Source organism: Micrasema longulum, unplaced genomic scaffold (genome assembly GCF_059751315.1).
Source record: "Micrasema longulum isolate JH-2025_06_02 unplaced genomic scaffold, ASM5975131v1 h1tg002087l, whole genome shotgun sequence".
In the NCBI taxonomy this organism is placed as follows: Eukaryota; Metazoa; Arthropoda; class Insecta; order Trichoptera; family Brachycentridae; genus Micrasema; species Micrasema longulum.
Genome location: NW_028279254.1, coordinates 143,623 through 160,603, shown reverse-complemented (window position 1 = coordinate 160,603; position 16,981 = coordinate 143,623). Strand labels below are relative to the sequence as shown.

Below are 16,981 nucleotides of genomic sequence, written 5' to 3'. Positions count from 1 at the left end.
TTAAATGTAAAACAATATTAAAATCAAATTTGCATTATCTAATTCTGATATTATTGGGCCTAGTTAAAGTTTTCATTCCATGTTTAATGAAACTGAAACTGTAATAAGTATAAACATCTATAATGTATTCACATTTTTAATTTTTAGATACGATTATCAACAATAATAAGTACACTTTCATAAATAATGAATTGTAGCTCTCTATCGGCAAATAATGTTCTTAAGTGAGTAAACGTTTTATTCAAATGGTATAATAGGTATAAATATAAAAAATAATATAAGAGAACTTACGTCCTTCATCTGTGAATTTTTCATTATTTGCATATAATCCACATCTATTTTTCTGTCATTAATGACATTGTCCAATTCGGATTCTTGTTTTGTATCTGTAGAAAATAATAGAACAATGAATATCAGATCATTTTTATGGAATATCACATAAGAGAATGCTTTTCTGCAACCCATATTTATGTTAAAAATAATTATTTTACTTAGGTTTTACATATCTTTGAAAATACATAATACATTTTTTTAGTTTATATAAATATAAAATTATAAAAAATTAAAGATGGTAATACTGTGGGTATTCTGCGAAAAAGCACTAAGTCAAAATTTTGCTGTTTTGACTTAATGATGAGGTTATACTGTTGAAAAAATAATCTATAATCTGCAAAAACTCACAAAGTCGAGATATTTTCTGTAATAAGTCAATATAACATGAATCCGTTCAGGGAAAAAACACCAAGGGACAAGGGACGCCGTACTGGTGGGGCCATCAATAACAATATTTCGGATGTATTCAGCGGAGCTTATGGAGCAGTACTGACTTGAGAAAAGGTGAGATTGTTGGTCGGCGACATATCCTGGAGATGTCTAGTAAGTGATGTCTACATGCTTCACTCGGGGGCAAACGCGGCAATTATTATTTTCTTTCTTTTCTCTTTTTACTAATTCATTATTATTTTACCTAATATAACAGGTATTGTACATTAGATAAAATGATAACATAACTTTTTTAATTAAAGAAAAAAAAACATTTCTCACAAAGTGACTATGGTAGGTACAATGTTACTTCAATTTGAAAATGCCCTAAGTCATGTTAATCCACTATTATTTTGAAAAAAATGTTCTGAAAGTTCAGTTATTATTTATTAAACGCTTGAATAAAATGTTGTAAAAAGATCAATTTACCATTTTTTTAAAGTTGGCTTAATAATGTTTAGTGTAAAAAAAAATTATTTCGTTATAAACATTGAATTTCAATTATCTCAGAAGTAGTAATTTCGACTTAGTGCTTTTTTGCAGAATACCCACGATATATAGCATAACAAAGATAAGAACTAACCACCAAGCCATTTTGTGTGGCTTATTCATGAAGTGTAAAAAGTATATTACATTTATTTCAGCTTCCTTTACCAAATACCCATGTATTAATTATATTTGAACCATTTTCATGTTGCAAAAAGGTGCTTTTACACTGATATATTTTAAACACTGGACTTGCATCTGAAGTATCTGAATAACTGATTATCTTAAATGGAAAAAAAGAACAAAACAAAGAAAAAAATTGAGATGCGTTGCAATGTGTGCCCTTCGCACCATTGATTGTGGATTAGGGAGTGATGATCTCACAGAGAAAATACCGAAAAAAAAGAGATAACAATAAAATATAACCAGGAAATCGTAATAGGTTTATTATTCATAAAAAACACTAAAAAAATACATGTTTTATAAATTTCTATGGAGTCTCCATATAAATTATGTCAGTTTTAAAATAAACCATAAAAAATCGAGAAAAAAGTTTTAATACATTAATTTGATACTGACTTACAATAGTGGATAGGGCAAATATGTTTATAGTTTTACCAACAATATTTTGGACAAATACTGGATATCCCCCGCTAGGTAGTTTACTAAGATTTTAATTTGTCATTATTTTTTTAACAACCGAGGACGGTTTCCACAAATCGAAATTTATACAAAAAAAAACAGTGTGTTTTTTGACGAAATCAATTTTTCTATATAGGACCAATCGATTGGTAAAATAAAATTTTAGCAAAACAATATGTGTGAAGTTGCAGCGAGTCTAGTTGGATTGCCTACCTTACCTTTTGATTGGGAAATAATATGAAAATATTTCAGTAATAAGATACCTATACAAAGGTTAGTATATGTTGGCATATAAAACATAAAAAAAAACAGTAAATAATGATTTTACGCAAAAGTAGACTTATGTTATACCTATTCCTAACACAAATCAACTTTTCTATACACGGTGTTCTTTAAACCCTGTCACATCCGAAACCACGATGATCAATATGGGCAAGAAGACATATTAGCATATTAAAAAAAATATTTAGAACGAACAATTTTTTTTAAAAGAAAATATTTAAAAAAACAAATGGTTGCGTACTTCTGCAGGGGAGAAGCGAGGGGGGCGCCGCCGCGTGGTTGACGATATATCAGACTCCCCCCTCCCCACTCCTCGTTTCTCCCCTGCAGAAGTAAGCAACCATTTGTTTTTTTAATATTTTATTTTTGTAAATTTTATTAGTTCTAAAAAATTATTTTAATGTGCCAATATGTCTTCTTGCTCACACTGATCATCGTGGTTTCGGATGTGACAGGGTTTAAAGAACACTTCCACTTATTCTGAATTATAATAGATGTCCAGTATGTGAGTTAGGATGTACAATCTCTATAAAAAAGTATTTTTATTTTTGTTAAAATCCTAGTAGTTATTTTTTTTTTCATAAAAAAAACATCTGAATATTGTACTTTTTGTAGATACATATTTCGATTTGTGAAAACGGTCCTCAATCGTAATGAGCGTTCATTTACGAGTTATTCAATCCACTACGTAATTTAGATTGAATTTTAGGAATAATAACATTCCGAAAGATAAGTTAATGAATAGAAAGGAGATGGCTACTAAATTGACAATATACAATGTCCATATTATGTGCAGAAGACGTATTACAAATTATTGAATTTTTGTAACTTACTATATGAACCATCCTCAGGATCGTCACTAGGATGGCTTGTGGAATTATAATTAGATTTTCGTCCTGTCCCTGAAATTAATATTTAATAATGTATAAACAGAATCGTATACTATACGATTATATCGATGGTCTAGAAAACAAACGTGCTAAGTACAAAAAAATGGGTTTGGACATTTTAACGCCAATGTATTAAACGAGCATGGCATACCATTTGCACTCACTAGAACACTAATTTTTCATCTCGTCCCAAATTGTAGGGTCAAAGCACCAATGAATGACCGTTTAAGGTTTAGCTTGTAGTGAAATCCACATTAAAGGTATAAATTTCATTATTTAAGCGTACAAAATAAAAGAAAACAATAAAAAACACATTAGTTTTTCTAAGTACTTTTACTTTTTTATTGAAATACGAGTATTAAAAATATAATTAATATTACTCTAAAAAAATTGCAGAATCACCAGTGAATGACCACTACTTCCCCAGTAAAAATAATACTCAGATTTAGTTACATCATAACATTATAAAACACCCTAACACATCAGAATATGGATATATTCAAAGAATTGCATAAGAAATAGCTTATAAAAACCCTATCAATCTCAGAACAATAACGGGAAAACACACTATTACCTTGTGACAAGTAACAGTTCAAAACGAATAGATTTGTTTCTTACCAAAAGATGTGTCCGCCTACTGCTTTTGTCATAGTTTCTAGTGTTAAAAGTTTTTTGACTGGACACATGTAGCAATTCTTATTATATTGTGTTTTATTAACCAATGGTCATTTACTGGGGGGTGGTCATTTACTGGTGCTTTGACCCTAGTTGCATATTCATAGTAAGCGACACGAAAACAAAGACAAAAAAGCAATTTGTCAAACTTTAAACTGCTCTCCTGAAAAATGACCGATTCTGTTATTAGCGCGTTTGTCTTTTACTTTTAGACCATTGATATATGCATATTTTATTTTTATGTATGAGTGTATATTTTAGAAAATAAATATGTACATTATAAATAAACAATTATTAGTACTAAACAACACAAGTTCCGTGAAATAATAATCTCATTCATTGTTACATTTGTAATGTCATCACTTATCATATTTTGTAAACAAGTTAAATGTACAATACAATATTACATTCTAAATGTATAAATTGAATATAAGTACATAATCTACAATAAAAGTGCTGATACTAGACAAAGTACAAAATAAATAGTCAAAAAGCAATATTAAGAATGGAGAAATGTTACTTAACAATTGTTTGACCGACCGAAACAAGATTTTCAGTCGAAACCGAAACTTATGAAAATAAGTTAGGTCAAAATTTGGCGTTTTTATTTGTCGTTATGCTATACATATACGTAAAAGTTATTGTATGTACGCTATAGGAACTTTAACAATAAATAAATCACAAAAATATAAACACGAAAGACCTTGGGAATACTAACTATAGTCAACAAATCACAAAATCAGTTAGTCCGAACGTAATCAGACACATCTCGACCGCAGGTTTTGGCTGGATCGAAGTTTCGACTTAAATAACATGTCCAAATCATCACACACAAGTATTGGATTCAACCATCTTTAGAATTTTATAATGATTGATAGATAATATAACAGAGATGGATAGTTTTAAAATTAAAAGATGGAAGAAATTAAAAATAAAGATGTTTAAACATATGCAGAATGTTACATGGCGCGTAAAATTACTTATACCAGGCAATGACAGACCATAAGCTACGTAAATCATTTCCGTATTCTCTTCTAAAAAATGTTCTGTCAAAATGTCTATCTACAATGTGTTTAAGTAAAGGTAATATTATAATCTTCAGTAAAACATTTATTTGTAATTATGCGTAGGTATTTTAATAATTTAACAACTAAAGACTAAGTAAAAAATACATTTTCGCAAAAGTTTTTTTTTAAATAACTCTAGGATGGTTCTTATGAAATTTGATAAACCAAAATATAATTCTGCGTAAGGTTATTAAATACCCAAAGGCAGATGGATACAGATTTAGATATTTTAAAATAAAAAAGCTTATTAAAATATTGCAACGGAAATAGAGAATATTCTAGAAAAGGGATTATGAAAATCTAGGCATTTACAGGGCTTAAGATCTATCATTGGCTGGTTTAACACTGTGTAACATTCACCATTTTGACGATTTTTGAACATCCAGAGAGAGGCCCCTCCACGATGGTCAAATGATATAAAGATAATTTCTGGTGACTGGATGCAGACAGCGCAGGACAGGGACGGACGTACAGAGGAGAATGGGAAAGGGTTATGTTCAGCAGTAGACAGGAATGGTTGTGTTATGATGATTGAACATCCATATTTCTTCAATTCTTCCATCTGTTGATTTTTGTGAGTTTAAAGAGCTGAAACTTTTATTGCTGTGGGTGAAATTGATCTAAGATAATTATTTCACCTACTAGGCAGTGCCTGAAAGCATTTTTTTTTCTTGGACCAGTTGGTTTAATCAACAATATTTTGAGTTTGTCCAAATGTTTGTAGGCAAAAATTTGGATTTCATCCCCTAGGGAGTTATTATATGACGTCCTCCGTGGTCTAATGGTTAAGACACTTGACTTAAGCACGGAAGGCTCCGGGTTCGATTACCGGTGAGATTACAAAAATTAAATGTGATTTTTCTGAAGCTTAGGAGTTCTGTGTTGTAATTCACCTCTGTAATTGGGCCTCCTGGCCTATTGTGGCGCAAAAAAAAAAGTATTACAATATTACAACAGAAACGGGGAATATTTGTAAAGTTAAAAAACAAACGTAGCTATCTCCATTGTAACTGAAACTGAGTAAATTAAACTTTTTGTCTGTGGTCGATCCGTGTAACCATATGAGTTTTTGTTGCTTTTCAACTGTTTTCTTAGCAGAAATAAAGGAGATGGCTATGTTTAAACTGAACATTATTACGAAAAACGACATACGCAGTCATATTAACCAAAAATATTTAAAAAAACAGAGGCCGGAGATGGCCACGTTTGCTTTTTAGCGTCACATTTTAGAGAAGCAAATAAATACATTTTTGACACTGGGTTCTTTTTGTATAAGAAATGTATAAAATATGCGTTTTTATATTAATATATTAGTTTTTTTACAATAATTTAATTTTAATAATTTCGATGCGTATTTGATTAGTATTTTATTTATTGTTTTTGTTAGTTTTATCTTAATGATTTTTTTACAATAATTTAATTTTAATAATTCATATTGTTAATTTTATTTTAATGTGTACTTTATTAATGTTTACGTGTATACATAAGATGTATTTTTTATTAGCTTCTATCTGTTATAATTGAAATATATCATAATCGGAAACGAAGAACTAGAATCGTCTATCGTCTATGCGCTCTGTAGCTGCCAGACGTGCTGGGATACTTATTTATTGTACAGCGCCCTTGAGGCGATTTTCACTAAAATGGCGCTCTATAAATTATCCAAGTATAATTGATGAATTGATTTTAAATATGTATTTTATTAGTGTCGAAATTTTTGTGTGTTGTATGAAAAATAGTGTCTTTTTTATTGGAATATTTATGTACATTAAATATGGTTTTCTCATTGATTGTAAACCAAATAAATAAATGAAATAAACAAAAGACGATATGAAAATAACATACTTACTACTTTTGCTGTATTATGTATTTCTTTTTGTTAACATGTTGTAACTTTAAATTATATTAAATAAATAAATAAAAAAATAAAAAAAACTGAAGTGATTGGCTTAGAGGGCGTATATATAATAAATAAATATAGGTGTTCTTTAATCCCTGTCGCATCCGAAACCACGATGATCAGGATGAGCAAGAAGACATATTAGCATATTCAAAAAAATATTTAGAACGCAGAAATTAAAAAAAAAAAAAATATTAAAAAAAACAAATGGTTGCTTAATTCTGCAGGGGAGAAGCGGGAGGGGCGTGGCTATGTGGTTGACGGTGTATCAGATTCCCTCTCCCCTCTCCTCGCTTCTCCCTTGCCGAAGTAAGCAACCATTTGTTTTTTTTATTTTATTTTTTTTGTAAATTTTATTCGTTCTAAAAAAATTTTTTTTTATTTTTTTTAATGTGCCAATATGTCTTCTTGCACAAGCTGATCATCGTGGTTTCGGATGTGATAGGGTTTAAAGAACACCCTGTAGAATAGTGATTCGATTCGCCCATTTCTATTGACCGACCATAACAAGATTTTCAGCAGAAACCGAAACTTATGTAAATAAGTTAAAAGTCACTTCAAAACACTCAAAATTAGGCATTTTTATTGTTAAACCTCACGAGTTCATTTAGTTCGAAGTAATTTAGAATTGAATTCAACAATTTGGTCACCTTTTTACAATGTTCATATTTTAAAGTTAGAAAGAGTACAACAAAGATTTATAAATTACAAACTTAATATACCCACTAAAAATATTGATTGCGATTTTTTATTGCGAACACTAAATATGTCAACTCTTTACAAAAGAAGAATTATAAATGATTTATTAAACTTATATAAAATAGCAAATGGCGTATTGTGCGTCCCGGAATTAACTAGTATTATCAGCATAAAAGTACCTGTTCGAAATACTCGGCCGCTAAAGTTATTTTTTTAATATCCTGGCAGTCATAATTGCCAGCGGCTGGGTAACGAGTATAGTGAAGTTGATATATTTTGTCTGTCTTTATATAATTATAGGTTACGTATTCTAAAGGCTATAAATTAATCTGAATAACATTTCTTAAAATTGTTCTTTGTTTACTAAATTTTACAAAATGTTTCTTTATTATTTTTATGTATCTCTACAACAATACATATATTTATATATATATATATATAAATAAATGTGTGTGTAAGGGTGCATTTATGAATGTAAATATATTAAATATATTTCTGAATACCCCTATACCTATGTGGGTTTTTATACCCTTCTTTTTATTTATTATTGTTTCTTTTAGTTTTACTTTTAATCTAATGTATATACTTATGTTCCTCTGCTGCACTTGAATGTATTACTAATACATGTAAAGGCCCGTAGGTAGTATAAATAAATAAGTGTTAAATAAAATACACAGTGAAACAAAAAACATAAATTTAATAAGACAGCTAACGACACTAACCGGCCGAAAGCCGAAACAAACTAAAGATCACAGGTTGTGCGGCCGAGTCAAGAGCCATAAGATGCACCCGAGTACAGCAGGACGTAATTAGACATATCCTGACCACGGGTTTCGGATGAGCAGAAGATTCGGCCAATTTTTGGCCGAAACGCAAACCGCGGTCGAGACTCGTTTTATTGGCTGAAACAGGCCGAAACCGAAACTTCGGTCGATCTCTACACATTTCGTCGAAAGAAATGCACGAGACAATTTAATAAAAAGAATTTCTTAAATTTCTTGATTTAGAAATTATCAACAAAAGGATTGGATTTCACCCCTAAGGGAGAGATCAAGATCAGAGATGGAGATTTTTTTTAGAAGGGAATATGAATGTTTAGGCATTTACAGGTTTTTACCTGATATCGTTGCCTGGTTTAATTGGCAACTTTACACACTGCGCAACATTGACCATTCTACACGCGAAATAAATTAGTCGGATGAATTTCACCCACATCAACAAAGCTTTCAGCGACCCTCTAGGGAGCTGTGGAGAGGGCGCAGAGCCTTGAAGAGTAAAGACGTATTGTCAATGAAATGGCTGGTCGAGTACCAACGATCACGACTCTCAGAACTAAGAGCGACAGAGAAGAAGAAGAAGAAGAAACACTTAATAAATAAAATTGAAATAAAACAACTTTGTTTTTAACCAATTATTAATTTTAATTTTTATCGACCGGTTTCGAAGCTACAGAAGCTTCCTTATCAAGGTATACTTTACTAAAATAGCTTCGAAACCGGTCGGTAAAATAGAAAGAAAGAATTGATTAAAAACAAAGCTGTTTTTATTATAATTATAATGAATAACCACAAAGTTAGTGCTTCAAATATAAATTTCGGCTAGTAAATAATTTCCATTGGAATTTAAAAATATAATTTCCAGTGAGTAATTTGTGGCGTTTACTGTGTGATGATTCAAATACCTAAGTTTTTCCAAAATACAGAGAATTAATAAAAATAGTTAATTCAGTATATTATACAGTATGCACTAAAATTCTAAAACATAATATTTAGTTACTCTTTTACACTAAAACTCCTAAAGATGAGATGGTCTAAAATTTATCAATATTTGTTTACATAAAAGTAAACAAAAAATCCCCAAAGGCATAGCCTACTCGTGGGTATACAAAAAATTGTTCGATACTGATATAGTGAAGTGCTATTAAAATAGTGTTTAAGCGACATAAAATATTTATTTAAATATCACATATCATAATCAGGTTGTGGTCCCGTGGCTAGTGTTGCGGACTCGCGGATCAGAGATCCAAAGTTCGAACTCCACTCTACCCCAACTTGATTTCCATTTTCTAATAGTGAGTTATTTACAACTCGTTGAAAATGGCCAAAAAAATTGAAATCTTTGGGTAAATTATAAGAACGAAAAAAAAAAAATGAAAAAAAAAAAAAAAACTACTTCTTGAAAAAAAAATGTACCAAAATGCATATTATATTATTATTTATTATGTTAATAAAATATGCACTTTTCAATAAAATATTATCTATTATTTTATTTATGTGTCCGGGCGGAAGAATAATACAATTCCGCGAGTGAAATAAAACCAGAATACTGTGGGGTGATATTCTAAACGCTTTCGCGCCCGTAGAAAACGCTTATATCTCGCTTATTTTGTACATAAATACACGAGATAAAGTTTTCTACGGGCGCGAGAGCGGTTCAGAATAGCACCGCTGGACAAGTGTTTTCGACTCGATGGCTACACTCAGGTAAAAAATCTGAAAAAGGAAATCGAGTGGAGAAAAGTTCGCCTCGTAGGGTAGCGAAACCACTAGTGAACACGCAAACGCCCGTCAACGCCGCGCCAACCATGCTTTAGGTCCTGGAAAGGTCAACGTGAAATATTTGTTAATAAGGTGGTTTAAAACTGCAATATTTCACTGTCCCTGGATTGGAATCTGAAGCGCAAGACCGATCACCTTACCTTCTCGTAACACATGATCAAGATACATACACTGCATGTACGTTTCTAATGCAGTATCTTATGTACCACCGGGTGCGGATTAGAGTTTGATGGTTATGATAAGGGTTATATGTGATTATCCTAGATATAACATAATTTTTTATTTACTTTTATTTTATTTATTTATTTTTGAAACCAACACATTCATAGTAATAAACAATACGTGAACAATAACAACAAATAACAAGACTGATTAGGGGTTTCATATGGGAACAAAAATATAAAAAAAAATAAAAAAAACAAAACGGTACAGTTCGCTAGGGGTGAAAGGAAGTGGGATGGGAAAATAGGGAAGGAAAATAAGAAGAAATAGTAAGTAAATATAAAACGATAAAAAAATAAATAAAAATGTATATAAATGTATACATACAACATACATACATATACATACACACACATCCAAATACATACATATACATACACATAATATGAAGCTTGTCTTTTTAGTTTGTAATAGAACCGCGGTATACAGTAATTTGACGAAAAATAAAGCAACCGATCCGCTAATATTATATTAAAATAGTTTGCATCTACGCTATAGGTAATATTACGATACTTAAGTATTTTTTTGCTGTGTATTTGTAGAGCGAATTTCGAATGTTGTATAAAACGAAATTAACTAAAACTAACGTTAAAACCGATCGTCATAGCTGATAAATACGCAGTTTTCTTTTTGTACATCTTTAAAAACATTCTCACGCTTCTTCCCCTAGCATTGAAATTAACGAATTTCTTGTATGAATGCATGTGTGCAATGTGCAGTGTGCAGTGTGCATGCATTCATATACATTGCTACTATAATAAAGGACACTCACGGCACAAGGCACAAGAGAGGGGAAGAATATAATGTACATAGGTAGATATTATCAATATATGCTTCGCATTCTCCAACTTGGATTATAAATAATATGATTTTGTGATTTGTGTATTTAAAATAAAAACTACAAACAAATAAAAACTAGGTATATAACATCACCAAAATTCAAACAAAAACGATATTCTCTACGATGTGCGATGTTGTGAATAGTTTTCAACTTTATTGAGAACAAATTTAGTGATGCTTTGTAGAATTGATGTATAAAACCGAAATGTTGACACTTACAGGCATTGCAAAACTAAAGAATCAAAAACCGGTTTTAGTTTATGTGTTTATATTGCGGAATATTACTTAAGTTTAAAGATACACATACAGCGGAATAGTTTGGCCAAAATACTAAAATGTTGCTACACAGGGCCTGTAAAAACTACGATATAAAAAAAAAAATTAACGTTCTTCCGATTTTCTCAAATGTTTACGTTTTGGGGGGTAATTTCCAACTAGTTGTAAATGACTCACTATTAGAAAATAGGAAACAAGTTGTGGTAGAATAGGGTTCGAACCTCGGATCTCAACCCGGTTCATTAAATACAAATATCATTAGTTGGTCGTCAAAATTATACGATATTTACTTTTGTGACGTTAGATGCGCCAAACAACTTATCAAAATTTGTAATATAAATCTTCCGTATCAAATAAGATAACAGATTTTACACGATACATAGTACATGATTTTTTCCACAAACTGAAAAACATAATTTTTTAGTACCTTTGTGGGAAAACAGCGCTTTCAACTTTTTCATGTTAATTGAACAAATTTTGGAGTCTTTTTCGTGGAACTAGAACGAAACAATCAACAGCGTGAACTATGCACTTAAACGAGAGGAATGAGGGAAAACCGTGAACTTTATACTGACTGACTACAGACTACCGACTGTAGTCACAAGTCACTAGGCACTACACACTAGGTATACTAGTCACTAGTCACTAGCCACAGAGCACAGCTAAGGATGCAGTACGGAAATACACCACTGCACAGGAAATTTGTTAGCCGGTGTTTTTGTTTATTTTTAAGGAACGAAAATACGTTTCTCTGGAGGTGCGCACTTGAGCGTGATCGACTGGGGACTGGGGACTATCGTAACTCCGAATAAAAATACCGAAACAAGTGGAGCGGCCTCGTGAGATTATGCCATACTTCATACATCTGATCGTAATACTGCGAGCGAGCGAGGCGAGTTCGCCGAATACTCTGTACTCTATACCAGCGATGGCGGTGGAGATGAGAGACGGCGGCGTAGAGCTGTGCGGTTAGTGTTTGTTCGTGTTAAGAAGCGGTAAGTTAGCGCAAGCCGCGACACATACGTCGATTAGTGGTAGGGAGATGGATATAGTTAACCTTTTCGTGTCGCAACGGCGACGGCACAAGAGCAAGCTCCTACCGCTAGTCACGGCGCAAGATGGAGACACGATCTAGATGGGCGCCGGTCACCGCGCGTGTCAGGTGCGAGGTGCGATATTCAGGAGCGGAGAGCGGATAATACGCAGCCGCAGCCGGGAGATACGTCTCATCACTGGCGAGGGCCGCCTAGAATGTCCTCAGCCCATGCAACGTTCTATTTTAGGTGTCCATACGAGGTGCCCACGCTGATCTCCATATAAAGAAACAATGGCAATGAGCCGCTTCGACACCCAAATTGAATGCAACCTGCTGAGATCATACTCCGCTCTGAGCGACAACGCTGTCTGAGCCTGTGAAGGCGGGGATCGGCAACCCGCGGCTGCGATCTCGCGACCGAGTGAATCCAGCTACTCGAGATAATAGATCCCTGGACACTGCTAGGTGGCTGTTTTCATTTTAGTTTTTATTTATTTATTTAATTGTAAAAGTACACATGAATAAAAATTAAGATACTTCAAAAAGAAGTACAGCTAGTAAATACAAAAACTTCACTAAGCCACTTTTGTGGCTTGTTGATGAAGTTTATCTATGAAAATATTAATCCTATTTGAAAAAAAAAATATTTACATAAACAATTACAGTCAAAATAAGGAGCGGTAACCTAAATATAAAAACTCTTGATTACGAAGCCAATTTCGTATATTATTAAATCTAAGGTCAGTAGGAATTAAATTAAAAATGTAAGGTACAATATAATTCAATGTTCTACTGCCTATTTATTACTAATTTTAGGGATCACTGAACCATCATTTTAAGTAAGGCGAGTGTTGTGATTATGATTTTGATAAATTTAAGAAATATTAGAATGATACTGCTTTTAAATGATGCAGAACCAAAAAATTCCTTGGACTGGCAGTTTTGAGTGATTTGTAAAGGAGTATTTTGTTATCTCTCTAATTGTGGTACAACTTTCTTGATAATGGAATACTGTGGATCCTGCATTATTTTGATATAATTAATAAAAGTGAAAACAGTATTCAACACAAATATACAAAAAAATATTATTTATGAAAAGTGCATTCTGAGAGATTTTAATTGTGTATTTCACATTCCCGTTTTCTGAAGAAGGAGATGGGTAATGGTAATGTGGCGCATGAAAATACTCGCGCATGGTACGTGGTACGTCACGCGGTAATTAATAAGCCAACGGCGAGCGACGAGGACATCAGGTACAGCGGTACCGAGTACAGATACAGAATACGGACGGATGCCAGTAGGTATAATGTTGGTATTTCTGTAAACAGTACAATGCTCGACTTGTAGCTTTAGATTAGCGAGAATAACAGACGAACACGGTAATTGGATAATTGACCGTAAAAATTAGTAAACATACCTACGTAGCATATAATATGTAGATATTGTAGGTAAAAGGCAGTCCAAAGTGTTAACTCGGTAAATTACGATAACTGCAAAAATATTTAGTTCTGCATATGGGTATGTGTAAAATAAAACTATATGATTTTACTTTACTAGAATGAAAATAATTTAGGTACACCATAACGTTTATAACATATCAATGAAACAAAAAACTAAAATAATGTTTTTCCTTTTGTGAATGTTATCATACTATTTTAAAATGGCTGTTCGAGTGCCTCCTAACCGGATCCTTCTTTAATACTTATTTATTTCATAAAAGGCACAAAAAAACTAGAAAAATTAACATTTTATCGTAATGGGTATTATAATATATTCGTATATGCAAATGTTAATCAGGATTTTATACGACTGTAATGAAAATTTATTTATTTATTACATTATATTTTGTTTACATAAGTACCCTATGTGGTTCGTTTCATTGAATATATTGGATAAATAGATAAAGTTGGCTTTACTAGATAACCTACTTGACACGGTCGCGGTTATCGGAAAGTAAAATATAATACATTAACTTTAGATGCTTACCTATGAAATTGCCGTTTTTACGAACCGGACAATTTGAACGTGGCTCTAGCTTTCGTTTACTTAAGAATTCTAAATTAAAATATTTTTGCGTTTTAGTCATTTGTTTTTTTGACGTTTGTTAATACTGAATTTTTAATTTGATCGCTTCCGTCCGAGAAATTTCGATCTCAACAATGAACCCCGCGGAAGACCGGGGGCTAAAGCTAGGGTTTCCTAGGACAGCGGTGACCGTATTTTAACGGCCGTAGTGAACGATGATGCGGTGGACAGCCGTCGTAACGATGACTAAAGTATGGTTTCCTAGGAAAACGGTGTTATCAACACCATTTAACACCGTTTCCCTAGGAAACCACTCTCTAGACGACGTTACGACGGCTTCCCACCGCATCACCGTTCACTACGGCCGTTAAGATACGGGCACCGCTGTCCTAGGAAACCCTAGCTTAAGGTTGGAGATGAGGAGTTGAGAGCGATAGAGGCGGACCAATCTCAAACTGCGACTGAACTAGCGGCAGCTTTCAACGGAAGGGACAAAACGATATTAAGTCATTTACATGAAGTCGGCAAAGTAAAGAAGCCCGAGAAGCGAGTACCCTACGTGCTGAATTTCTTTGCTGAGCCTACACAATAACGAAAGAATTTTGAGTCGGGTCGTTACTTGCGTTGAGAAATGGATTTTGTACGACAGCTCAAAGTGTTCGCAGTGATTGGATAAAGGGGCTCCAGTCAAATAATGCCCAAAACGAAAGATCCCCAAAATAAACTTATGGTATTGGTATGGTGATCCCGTGTCGGCGTTATCTACTACAGCCTTGAAATATCTGGCTCAACTGTAACTGCAGCCGTATATCGTCGAAAAATGCGGACAACGAGAGAGAAGTTCGCAGTAAAACAACCAAAGCTGGACAATCGCTCAACGCCACTGCTGCTGCTTTACGACAACGCCCGACCGCACACTTGACGGCACTATTTAAGCTGCGAATGTTGAAGCTGAAGATTCTGTGTCGCCCACCATACTCGCCGCTCCAATTGATTACCATTGTTTTCCGAAATTTGGATAACATTATACACGGGAAAAAATTTAGCTCCGAAGAGTCGAAAAATGCAAATATCATCTGTCGACTCCTGCCCACAGGACTTTTAAAGCAAATACATCAATCAACTATCATTAAAATGCCAAAACTGTGTACATCAAATTAATATGGGACAATATTTTGCTTAATTCAATATAAAGACAAAATAATAGTTTTTAATAATTTTTCTTTACAAAACGGCAATTTCATAGGTAAGCTCCTAATACATATGTGACGGATCTAAAAAAACTTATTTATGTCTCAAAAAAAAAAACATAATTATCGTCATCGTCATTAGTCTAATAGTCTTAACCCGGACCAAATCGGAGCGTACCAGCGATCATTTGTAATATATATGAGGCATGGTGATCAGTCACACTATTCAGGCGCCAGTCCAGGGAATATTAAATATTGCAGTGATAAACGACATATTAAATAAATATTTCACATCGACCTTTCCGGGAATCGAACTTGAGACCCCGAGCATGTTAGGCAAACGCAAACGCACTTACTAGTACCTACACCACGAGGCGGACTAATTTCCACTCAATTTTATTTTTCAGGATTTTCGCCAAAACATTGAAAATAATAATTCAGTGAGTAACGAAGGATTTTTATTGATAATTATCTATCAAATACTACTTTTTAAAAAATATATTGAAGTAGGGAACATATAAACCAAAATAATATTTTTTTGCTGCTTTCTATGAAATTGAATTTTGTGACATCGGCTTTTCTTCTAAACAGGAGTCTAATGTTGACCTTTTTTCTAGTAATGTGATTTTGTTCTTTGCTTTGATAAAAAAAAAACGAAATTCTGAGCTTTTTTTAGAATTAAAATAATACACAAATATCATTGAACTGTAAAATATACTCGGCCTCGTGGTGAAGTGGTCGGCGCATTTGCCTACCATGCAAGAGGTCTCGGGTTCGATTCCCGACATTGCTGACATGAAATATTTATTTTGAAAGGCGTTTTTACACTAGAATATTTCATAGTCCCTAGACTGGCATCTGAAGCGTAAGACTGATTATTTTTCCTCTATGTAACAAAAATGATCAATATACGCTGCGATTGGTTTTCCAATGTAGTTCCCTATGCACCATAAGGTGCGGAAAGGGAATGATGATGATGTAAAATATACTTTGCTTATACGTTAGTACTTATAACTCATTTAACATCAAATTTCCACTTGTGTATCGGTTTTTTTTTCAAAATAATTTTTAAGGCTTTGTTTTGTAATATGGTTAGTTTTTTTTTGTTTAAATTTTCTTGGTTTGATAAAAATAATATGCTGCTACAGTGGTTAATGTGTGATTCAATAATTGTGTTGTAAATAATAAAAAGTCTTCAAATTCTTCCCAAAATCAACATAATACATCAGAGATGAAGAACTTTTTATAGAAGGGAATATAGAAGTCTAGGCATCCACAGGGTTTATGACCTGTCATTGGCTGGTTTAAGTGGCCACTCTACAAAAATTTGGACAAACCCAAAAGATTGTCTTCCTAAAATAGATTTTTTGCAACCTTTTTCGTTACCATCCTAAGAATACTAATATTTTGATGAAATGTAAGTTTCAAATC

General features: G+C 32.8%; 1 long non-coding RNA gene across 2 annotated transcripts in view; it reads right to left on the bottom strand.

Moving 5' to 3' along the window:
• Positions 1-307: 307 nt before the first annotated feature.
• Positions 308-16,981, bottom strand: part of LOC148273077 (uncharacterized) — a 41,974-nt gene continuing 25,300 nt past the window's right edge. The window contains exons 1-3 of one of the 2 annotated variants that reach the window (XR_015824694.1): positions 11,727-12,705; positions 3,006-3,074; positions 308-386 (exon numbers count right to left, since the gene is read on the bottom strand). This is a non-coding gene — a long non-coding RNA (uncharacterized LOC148273077). Of the gene's footprint in view, positions 387-3,005; positions 3,075-11,726; positions 12,706-16,981 lie in introns of those variants that run through there. The other variant, XR_015824695.1, reaches the window with a different exon arrangement.